We start from the raw sequence: 9908 nt of genomic DNA on the forward strand, positions 1-9908 counted from the left end.
TTGAAAAGTTATATAGAGCAAGAATTGGAAGATAAAATTAAGGAAATCACTCAAAAAGGAAAGCAAAATAAATAAACAGAGGGAAAACAGAAAAGGAAAAAATAAGGAGACTAGGAAAAAAGTAAAGAAAGTCCAACTTCCAAGAAATAAACAAAGGAAAGAGAGGAGTAGGGATCATCAACAAAATAACTCAGCACTTCCTGAAGGACATTAGTCAACTGATTGAAAAGGCCCACTGAGTGCCCAAAATAAAAGGTAAAAAATAAACATGTCAGTGAGGATAAAGATAAGAGTCCTTAATTTTTCAGAAAGCAAAGAAAAAAAAATAATTGGTCAGAAACAAAGGATCAGAAATGAGAATGGCTTTGAACTTCTCAACATAGCACTGGAAGCAAGGAAAATGATTTTCAACCTAAAATTCTGCACTCAGCTAAGCTGTGAGTCAAGTATGAGGGTAGGAGGATCCCATTTAAATATGCATATCCTCAAAAACAGTACTGCCTCTGTTATCTTTCTTCAAAAGTTATCAAAGAATGAATTCCATCAAAAATGACAAATTAAACTAAGAAAGAGGAAGAAATGAATACAGGAGACCGAATCACAGCAGAGAGACTGTCCCAGAGTGAGAGCCATGCACCAGACATAGAAGGCTACGAGTCCAGATTGGATCAACGTGACTACAGAAACAGGAATCCTGATGCCGCCACTGCCATGATACCTGCTACTGGTTATCCTGACCCAAGGATAGAATGCCCCAGATTCTGAACTGTATAAGTGCTGATGACTTCTTGCTCTTCCTTCTGTCCATGCTTTCTGTATCATCTGAGGACGCCTTGCCATCCAGAACAATTCTGCTTTGACATACTCCTCAAAGGGAGGTCATGGTTCACTTAAAATCATAAGCTTTTGACTGTATTTCTGTTGATATCAGAACCTGTTCCAAGTGCCCCAACTGTGGGGAACCCTATTTTTTTCTGGTCATCTCCCATCCTTGCTCATTTACTTCTCCAGAGAAGACTGCCAAATTTTTAAGAAAGGTGAAGCTAAAGTCTGACTCAGAAATGCTGTTAAGCTTCTCTTCTCCTGAGTCCTTCTTCTAATAATGAAAGTACTGTCTTTTCCTCGCATAGCCAAGCTTGTGTTTGCTTCGTAGTTTTTTGAAACAAAAAAGCAAGTTAATACTTATAAAAATGGGTTAGGGGATGATTAACACAAAAGACACAATACGCTTACTTTGGGAATAGGGGAGAGAGAGGGGTGGGGACTTGACTGGGGAAAAACCTGGAGGAAGATTCTAAGATACAGATAGTATTCTATTAAGTTGGAAATGGGTTTATGGAGGTGCATGTTATTTTTAGTCTTTAAACTATAAATACATTTTATACACTCTTCTTACATGCAAGCTACATCAAAAATATTTTTTATCATAAAAAAAGTTAAAAAGCGGAATTGAGAACTGGAATCATTATGGTTTGCTTATGAAGGAAAGCAAAGAAATGAGGTAGTAGCCATAGGACAGCTGGACTCAAGGGAAGATTTTATTATGATGGGAGATTTGAGAGTATGTTTTTATGCTGAAGGTTATATGCAACAGAGAATTTGGAAATGTCAGGAAGAGCATGAGAACCAAAGAGCCAAAACCCATCTGTAATCTTATTGCTTCTAGCTCCATGACACAAACCCTCAACTATAGCCATTTGTATGTCATTGAAAATAGTTTTAACAGGTCATGCAATATATAGGTGAGCATGTATATAAATCAAATCTAACCTAGAATCTGCAGTCAGGTGATTAAGTCTGAATAATCCTAATCAGGTTAGCTAGCATTTAAAAGACTCTAAACAGGAATCCATAATCCAGCAGTTCTAGAGCAAGCATTTCAAATATCTCTATCTAAAGGTACAACAGAGGATCTGTGCATCAGCAAAACACGTTGGAAGTAATTTTTCCATTGGTGAAATAAATGGTACTCAAGATAGGTAGTTGATTTTAAGTACTATCCAGGAGTTTTTAGCCTTACAAAGATGGGGCCTAAGAAACTGGTGAGCCCAGTAGCCTAGCAACTCTACTACAAAGGTACCATTCAGCCATATGCAGACCTACATCACGGCTGTTTCTGCTGCCTGATACAACTACATTAGTTAATCCCACCATCAGAGCATGGCCCCATCTGTCTTGGAGTGACCCTTTGCCTCAAGGTAGTGTTTAGAGAACTTAAAACAACAGAGAACAGAGTTAGCTACAGGTTTACAGAAGAGAGCTGTTAGTAAATGTTCATACTTGGGGCAGAAATTGTTTTGAGCCTTGCTCTCATTCATGACAAGCCACTCGATAGAAAAATTTATATGTAGGGAAAGAGGACATCCACTTCCCAGCCAGCTTTTATTGTCAGAGGCTACCAATATTTACTGAATGATCCTGACAAATGTAAACCAATAAACTAAGTCCATTTTCAACACCTGTCCAGCTTACACGCTAGATAAACAATGCTCAGATTCAACACTTTGGATTCGAGCCTTTCTTTTACTGGCCCCCTGCTCAAAACTGTCCTATCTTCTCTTGTACACCAAGCACACTCATCTCATTACATCATCAGAACCATTCAAAAAATTGAATAATTCATAGTATAAAACACTATTCATAGTACATCTCTTGACAACTCAACTGTGATCTCCTAAATATCATGAATTCTGTTGCCCGATTTTTTAATTAGTAATGACAATTATAATAAGAAGCATCAATCTTTCTCTCTCTCCTGTGCTTACAGTGTGCCAGACACTGCTCTATGTGCTTAATGTGAATTAACTCCTATAATCTTCCCAGTATCTCTAAGTGGCAGGTACCAACAATATTCACATTTTACAGAAAGGGAAACTGAGTCAGAGAACAGTTAAGTAAGATGTCCAAAGTCACACAGCTGTCATTCAAAGCAAGCCAGCTGGGGCCTAGAACCCAAATTCTTAACCACTACTGTGAGACTTCTAACTTGCAGAACTGTAAGGTCATACATTCGTGCTGCTTTAAGCCATTAAGGTTGTCATTGTTATATCAACAACAGAAAACAAATACAATGATACTACCCCCATATACATTCAAACCACTAGCGCAATTCTTTGCATATAATAAACGTTAAAAAGTAAAGATGTGGGCTTCCCTGGTGGCGCAGTGGTTGAGAGTCCGCCTGCCGATGCAGGGGACGCGGGTTCGTGCCCCGTTCCAGGAAGATCCCACGTGCCCTGGAGTGGCTGGGCCCGTGAGCCACATCTGCTGAGCCTGCGTGTCTGCAGTCTGTGCTCCGCAACGGGAGAGGCCACAAGAGTGAGAGGCCCACGTACCGCAAAAAAAAAAAGTAAAGATGTGAAGGAATATATATTTGTTGAACTTGTTACAACTACCAAAAAGGACTTAAGTATGCAGAAAACACAAAAATACTGTTGTCGTTAGGAAAAATTACATAAATGTAAATTTCAAAGAGCAAGGGCACCAATCACAGAGCCCAGAGACCTTGATTCTGGACCTGTTTTTGTCCAGAAATGCCTGCGTGACTTGAGCACGTTTCTAATTTCTCTGGACCTCAGCTTCTATGTTGAAGAATAAGGGAGTTGGACCAAGTCATCTTGGACTTCTCTCTAGTATTAGAATGTCTTTCTAAATATATGTTTTCTTTCCATTTATTTGGATAAAATAATAATGCACCTCAATATTTCCTCTGAGATAGCCAAAACGTGTATTATGAGCAGGACTAATAATCAGATTCATGATGAAAAGCACAAGGAAATACCCACATCTGACCTTAATGACCACTGTCTAACATAAACCTGAGGTTTCCTCCTTCAACTTTAACTGATCCTGCTTAGTGGCTTGCCATTCATTACAGAAACAGATCACACAAACCACAAGAGCATTGATCATATTTCTTGAGTCTATGCATTTGTATAACCTCATTGTTTCTATAAAGTGCACAGATTCAGACTTTCTGACACCATCTCTTTCTCTGCTGAAAAATAATACGTTTGTATAATACCAATGATACTGGTCTTCTGATGGCCAGCTTGGTGGTTTACAGTTTCCAATAGAATATGCTTTTATGTACTGTTTTTCTAACAGTACTGTTACTGTAAAATACAATGGGGGAGTGTGCTGGGGAGAAGGGAGGGGATAGAAAAGGGATGAGAGAGAGGAAGTACAGGCTACAGTTCAGGAGGCTGGAAGATGCTTGAAGCTATTTGGCCTGCTGTCCACAATTGACAATGACATTTAAATTTTTGTGGGTTGGGCAGCTCCAGCTAGAATACAGTTGAAATAATGAAAAAAAGTATATGAGAATTAGACACAGAGAACTGAGCAAAACCATCATGTGCAGAAGACTGGAGGCCTCAGGACCAACCTCTGTTGCAAATGTTTGGGCAGACAGCATAGTTTGGGCCCCGTATATCCCTCACAGCCAGAGTAGCCAATGATGAGTGGGACATCCAGACAAAGGAAACTGTTGCAAGTCACATGAAATTCTTTCCTCAGCAAATGATGGGATTACATCCAATTTGAGTTGTGGAAAACACAGTCAAGACAATTTTTATTTCTCTGAGTATTCTGATATAATGAAAGGATAAGGATATGGGAGGGGATAAAGAGAAGGAGAAAACTTTATTAGAGACACAAACACTGTTGGATGACTAGACAGAAAAGAAACAGAGGGTAACAGATTTCCAGAGATGAGTGCCTTGGGTACCAAAGGAAGAAAAAGCATAGCCTAGGAAGGAAAAGGAAATAAGAGGACAAGGAAGTGGGAGAAAATAAAAAGTGATAAAGAAGTTTGTGGAAAAAAAAAAAAAGAATAGAAAAAAAAATAAAAAGAGAAGGAAGTAGAAAAAGAGAAAGTAGAGGTTGGCTAATGTGTACCCCTATCCTTCCAGGGGTATATATTAGCACATTAAGAACCTGTCTTTTAATGTCTGATCTATCATTGCCTTCACTTTGTCTTCTTTCCTACTTTTTCCCATACCACAATAGAAAAAAAAAGGGCGGGGGGGAGCTGACAGAAGATACTTCCAGGTTCCCCCTCATTTCCATGATAAGAAGGATGTACAACTTGATTTTCTTTCCCACCAAGATGGGAAAAAATGGGATTGCACAAAAGGTACTGTTATAAGAGAGCGTACAATGGGGTCAGCCTAAAGGAAATCAGGCTGCTGATAAGCAGAGACACCAAAAAACACAAAAAAACAGAAACAAAATCAAAGGTCTGTAAATGATGATTTAAAAAATTTCCCTGACCTAGCCTCATATATCAAGACTGTAAATAAAAGCTCAACACAGCTTTCCTAAGATGTGAGTCTGTTTCTACAATAAAATCCCTAGATTAATTGAACTCTGACTTCTCAAAATTTCCATTAAAAATGTGAAATCATCCCTTGAAAATTAAAATTAGCTATACCTTCAGTCATTTTTCGTTGTTTTTATATTTATGTTTTCCTGCGTTTTATAACCCCCTCTCTTTTTTCAGTAATTAGGTATTTTAAAGTTTATCATGTAGAAATAAACAAATGCTTTTCTATATCATTTCTTAAAAGACAAGGAGTTTTGTTTGTTGTTTGATTGTTTTTGCTTTTGGCTCATTATTCACTGCATTCTTAAATTTTTTATCTTAAAAACACTGCTTTTAGGGCTTCACTGGTGGTGCAGTGGTTGAGAGTCTGCCTGCCGATGCAGGGGACACGGGTTCGTGCCCCAGTCCAGGAGGATCCCACATGCCACAGAGCGGCTGGGCCTGTGAGCCATGGCCGCTGGGCCTGTGCGTCCAGAACCTGTGCTCTGCAACGGGAGAGGCCACAGCAGTGAGAGGCCCCGCAAAAAAAAAAAAAAACTGCTTTCAATATTTTTGCTTCATGAGAATGCTTTTTAGGTCTACCAGATTTTTTTTACATATAAGATTATATGTAATTACTGTAAAACACATTTACAAATGACTAAATGGCAAGGCAAATATTTACATATACACTTGCAGACAGCTATATGTTCAATATTTACCTTAAACATAAATTTTGTCAGACTTTATGTTGAGGATGGTTATTAAATGTCAAAATCTGGTTCTATGGTTTTATAGTCTTAGAATATAACTGACAAGGATTGCTGTCTAGAAGTGATAAGTGAACAAAATAAGCTGCAGATCAAGAGCCATAGTTTGATCTCAGTGAATTAAAAAAAAAATAAATGTAGATGTATGTATTAGATTATGATTTTTTTCATTTTTAAAATAAAAAGCAAGTTTCACATTTGCTATTAAATAATAAAAGTATTATTTTATTTTAAATTAAAAACTTAATTATGAGTTATTCTGCTAAAACAAAACTGGTAAATAAGTGGTTAAAAAAAGCAATATACAAGTAGTTTTCATCAATGGCTCAGCATCAAGAATGGATATAGTTTCCAGGGATCAGCCAGGGCTCTCTCTGATTTAGAGGCTGTTGTTTGATCAATGGCTGATATGATAAAGTGGAGAGCTTGTTGATTAAGCTTACGGATAAAGCTGTATTAACTAAAACTTTGGGAGCCATGACTAACATCCAAACCAGACTGTCAGAAGTGAGCAATGGCCAAGGGTGGGATGTGAGTGTACTTGGGAGTGAAGAATGAATCTCTGAAGACTGCAAGGGTCAGACAAAAGTACTTCAGTGCCTCCGGCTTCAGTGTGAATCAGACACCAGAAGAATGTCTGGAATAAATGGGGTTGCTTCAAGAAATGTGGGAACTGCTCAGCCGTTTTAAGTGTTAAGAGAAGACAAGATTGAAAAAACAGGAACATTCGGGGCTTGCTTTATTGAACATCATCAGGGAGAATATATGTATTTACTGAATATGATGGACAGTGTCAGACCATGCGCTACAGCGGCAAGTAAAGCAGACATCATTAGTGTCTTCACTGGGTGTAGAGTCAGGCTAGTTTATATTCTAGCTACTTTCTTTACATCCAGGCCTCCTCTCTCTTGGTATGTAGTCTGACTGTTCTTAAAGGCCTTGCTATTCAGAGTGTGGTCCAGGAAGCAGCAGCAACAGACTATCATGGAGCTGACTAGAAGTGCAGAATCTGAGGCCCCATCCCAGACCCACTGAATTAGAATCTGCTTTTTGAACAGGGTTCCCCAGGTGGTTCATGTGGACATTCAAATATGAGAAGCACAGGTCTAGGTTCTATCTGCCTCCCCCACCCCAACCCTATTAAGGAGAAAAGGCTCCCTACTTATTTTGCAGTCTCCTCACCTTTGGTTTTGCCTAAAATGGATAGCCAGGAGAATTGAAAGAGATAGGAGAAGCTAAGCAGACATTCATAATGAAGAGACAGATAAGCAGAGCTGGGAAAGGCAAAGAGAAAGATTCAGGCAGGGTGAGTTTGTGGGTGAAGTTTAGGGAAATGTAGAGACAGGAAAGAGAAATGGAGGGCAGTTGCAAATACAGAGAGAGTTGGGAAAAGTCTTGCTGTGCAAAGTTAAATGGGTCTCCAATCGCCATTTCTTAAGCGACCCCATAAAAGATTTAAACTTCTTCACTATCTTTAGGTGTCATTACTGGTGATTCTTTTACACAAAACTGGATGAGAGGGGGCCACTAGGGACCCTGACTTTAGATGAGTTACATATGTGTGGGCTTTTCTTATCTTTTTTAGGCAACATTACTAGCGAAGGCAAGAAGAATTCAAGACAACTCCTACAATCTACGAAAATGCAGTGACCATTCTATACCATTTCCAAAAAGGATTTTTTCATTATTTCACAATGTTTTTCTTGACTTTCATTCATCTTTGCACTGAATTATTTAATAATGCTAAATTAGAGCTACATCCCCAAGAGGCTGTAATTTAGCAGTTTATAAGACAGGAAAAAACAAGACAGATCCTGTAATCTAGGTTTAGCTCTGTATTCCTGACTAGCGTGAATGAGAATAAATTAAAATAACCTCCAACTTGTGGAACTAAATTATCAATAAGACTATTTCAGCCTTGGTTTTTAGTTAAGTGAATTGCTTGAACATCAGCAGCCATTATTCTTTCTATGCACATAACAGAGTATTTATTTTGGAGCCTAAATGAGTAAAGGTGATAGTGGAAAAGGGAATTTATAAACCACCTGGTAGAGCACAATAACTCCAACCCTTGTGACTGCTGTGTAAAACCTGTGCACATCAAAAAAATATATACAACCAAAAAAATATGTCATGAAAAGTCTTTGAAGGTTACTGGAGATGAAGTGATAGCTCTCCTTGGAAAACAACTCTTGTAACATTTATTTTTATTTATTTATTTTTGCGGTACGCGGGCCTCTCACTGTTGTGGCCTCTCCCGTTGCGGAACACAGGCTCCGGACGCGCAGGCCCAGCGGCCATGGCTCACGGGCCCAGCCGCTCCGCGGCACGTGGGATCTTCCCGGACCGGGACACAAACCCGTGTCCCCTGCGTCGGCAGGCGGACTCTCAACCACTGCGCCACCAGGGAAGCCCAACATTTATTTTTGAAATAATTTTCAGATCAGGAAAAAAAAAAAAAAAATCAGAGAGAAACCCTTCCTGGCTCTTTTGCTCTTTTTGGTGCTTGTCTGATTTGAACTCAAGATTGGGGATTCTTATAACAAAAATAAAGGATTTTGCTTTAATTTAAGCATAGCCTTCGATGTTGTATTACCTACATGTAGTGACACACGTTCTTGCTTGACTTAGATATATGACTTAGATATATTACCATATATATTACTTCAGAACAATTTCAAAGATGCTCACAAGACACTTTCTCTCCAAGGTGGTACTTAATTAGCCCATGGGGAAAGGTCCATAAAACACATACACACGAATACTGGATAGTGAAAAAAGTGTTAAACTTCATGAAAATATGGTATGAGTACTCAATTTTTATGAGTTATTATCAGTAATTGCTGGTGTGGCTATCGCCGAAGTTCTCCAGATTTAAAAAGAGAGTGAGAAAAAGGGAGGTTACTGATCCAAATATGCTTTCCAAAGACCTTATCAAGGCTATAATATTTCAAGTGTTTCGCAGGCTTCAACACAAACATGGCGAAAGCAAAACCTTGTGTTGGGTTGATTGCTGCTCTCAAGGCTCACTGTTTAAACCTAGGTGACATGGGCAGTGTGTCTCTCAGTAGACTTTTACATCCTCAGGCCATGCTGTCAGTGTGTTTTCTGGCTTGGGGTGTCAGAATACAAACTCTAGTTACAGTTAATACGCTAATCCTGGGTACTGATGTCCAATCCTTCAGCTACCAAATGCATTGTAGAAATTGGCCAACAGTCAACGCTGGGGAGGCAAGGGAAAGTAAAATGTTGAGAAATACAAGATCCTGTCCCTCTTTTGCTTAAATGTTTTCTATGGCTCTTGGGATCAAGGTCAAAGTCTTTAGGGTGACCTGGCAGCTCCCTAGTTCTCACTGCACCACCCTTCCCTTGGCTTACTGGTCTTCAGCTGTACTGGCTTTCTTCTACCACAGGGTCTCTGCCCAGATCACTGCAACTTGCCCCTGACTGTCTAACTCTTTCTTTCCATCCTTCAATCATAGTGTGAATGTCCATTCCTCAGGAGAAGTCCACCTTCCATATTCAAACTAGTAGTCTGTTTCCTCTGTTATGTGACCCAATGGGACCCTAAACGTTTCCACGATAACGTATACCACAATTGCAGTTATACTGCTATATGCTCATTTTTTTTTAAACTGCCTATTCTCCTCGGTTTTAAGCTCTGTCTAGCTCAATAAATATTTGTTAACTGAATGAATGAATAAAATGGAGAAGATATATGAGTCAGATAATCCCATTAGCCACCTTAATACTTTACCCATACTTTCTCTAAGAGCCCCTTTTACCAATATTGCAATTTCTTGTTTCTAAATCTGTCTCACCCATTTAATCAT

This window comes from Monodon monoceros, unplaced genomic scaffold (genome assembly GCF_005190385.1).
Source record: "Monodon monoceros isolate NGI ecotype Baffin Bay Population unplaced genomic scaffold, NGI_Narwhal_1 Super_Scaffold_3, whole genome shotgun sequence".
NCBI lineage: Eukaryota > Metazoa > Chordata > Mammalia > Artiodactyla > Monodontidae > Monodon > Monodon monoceros.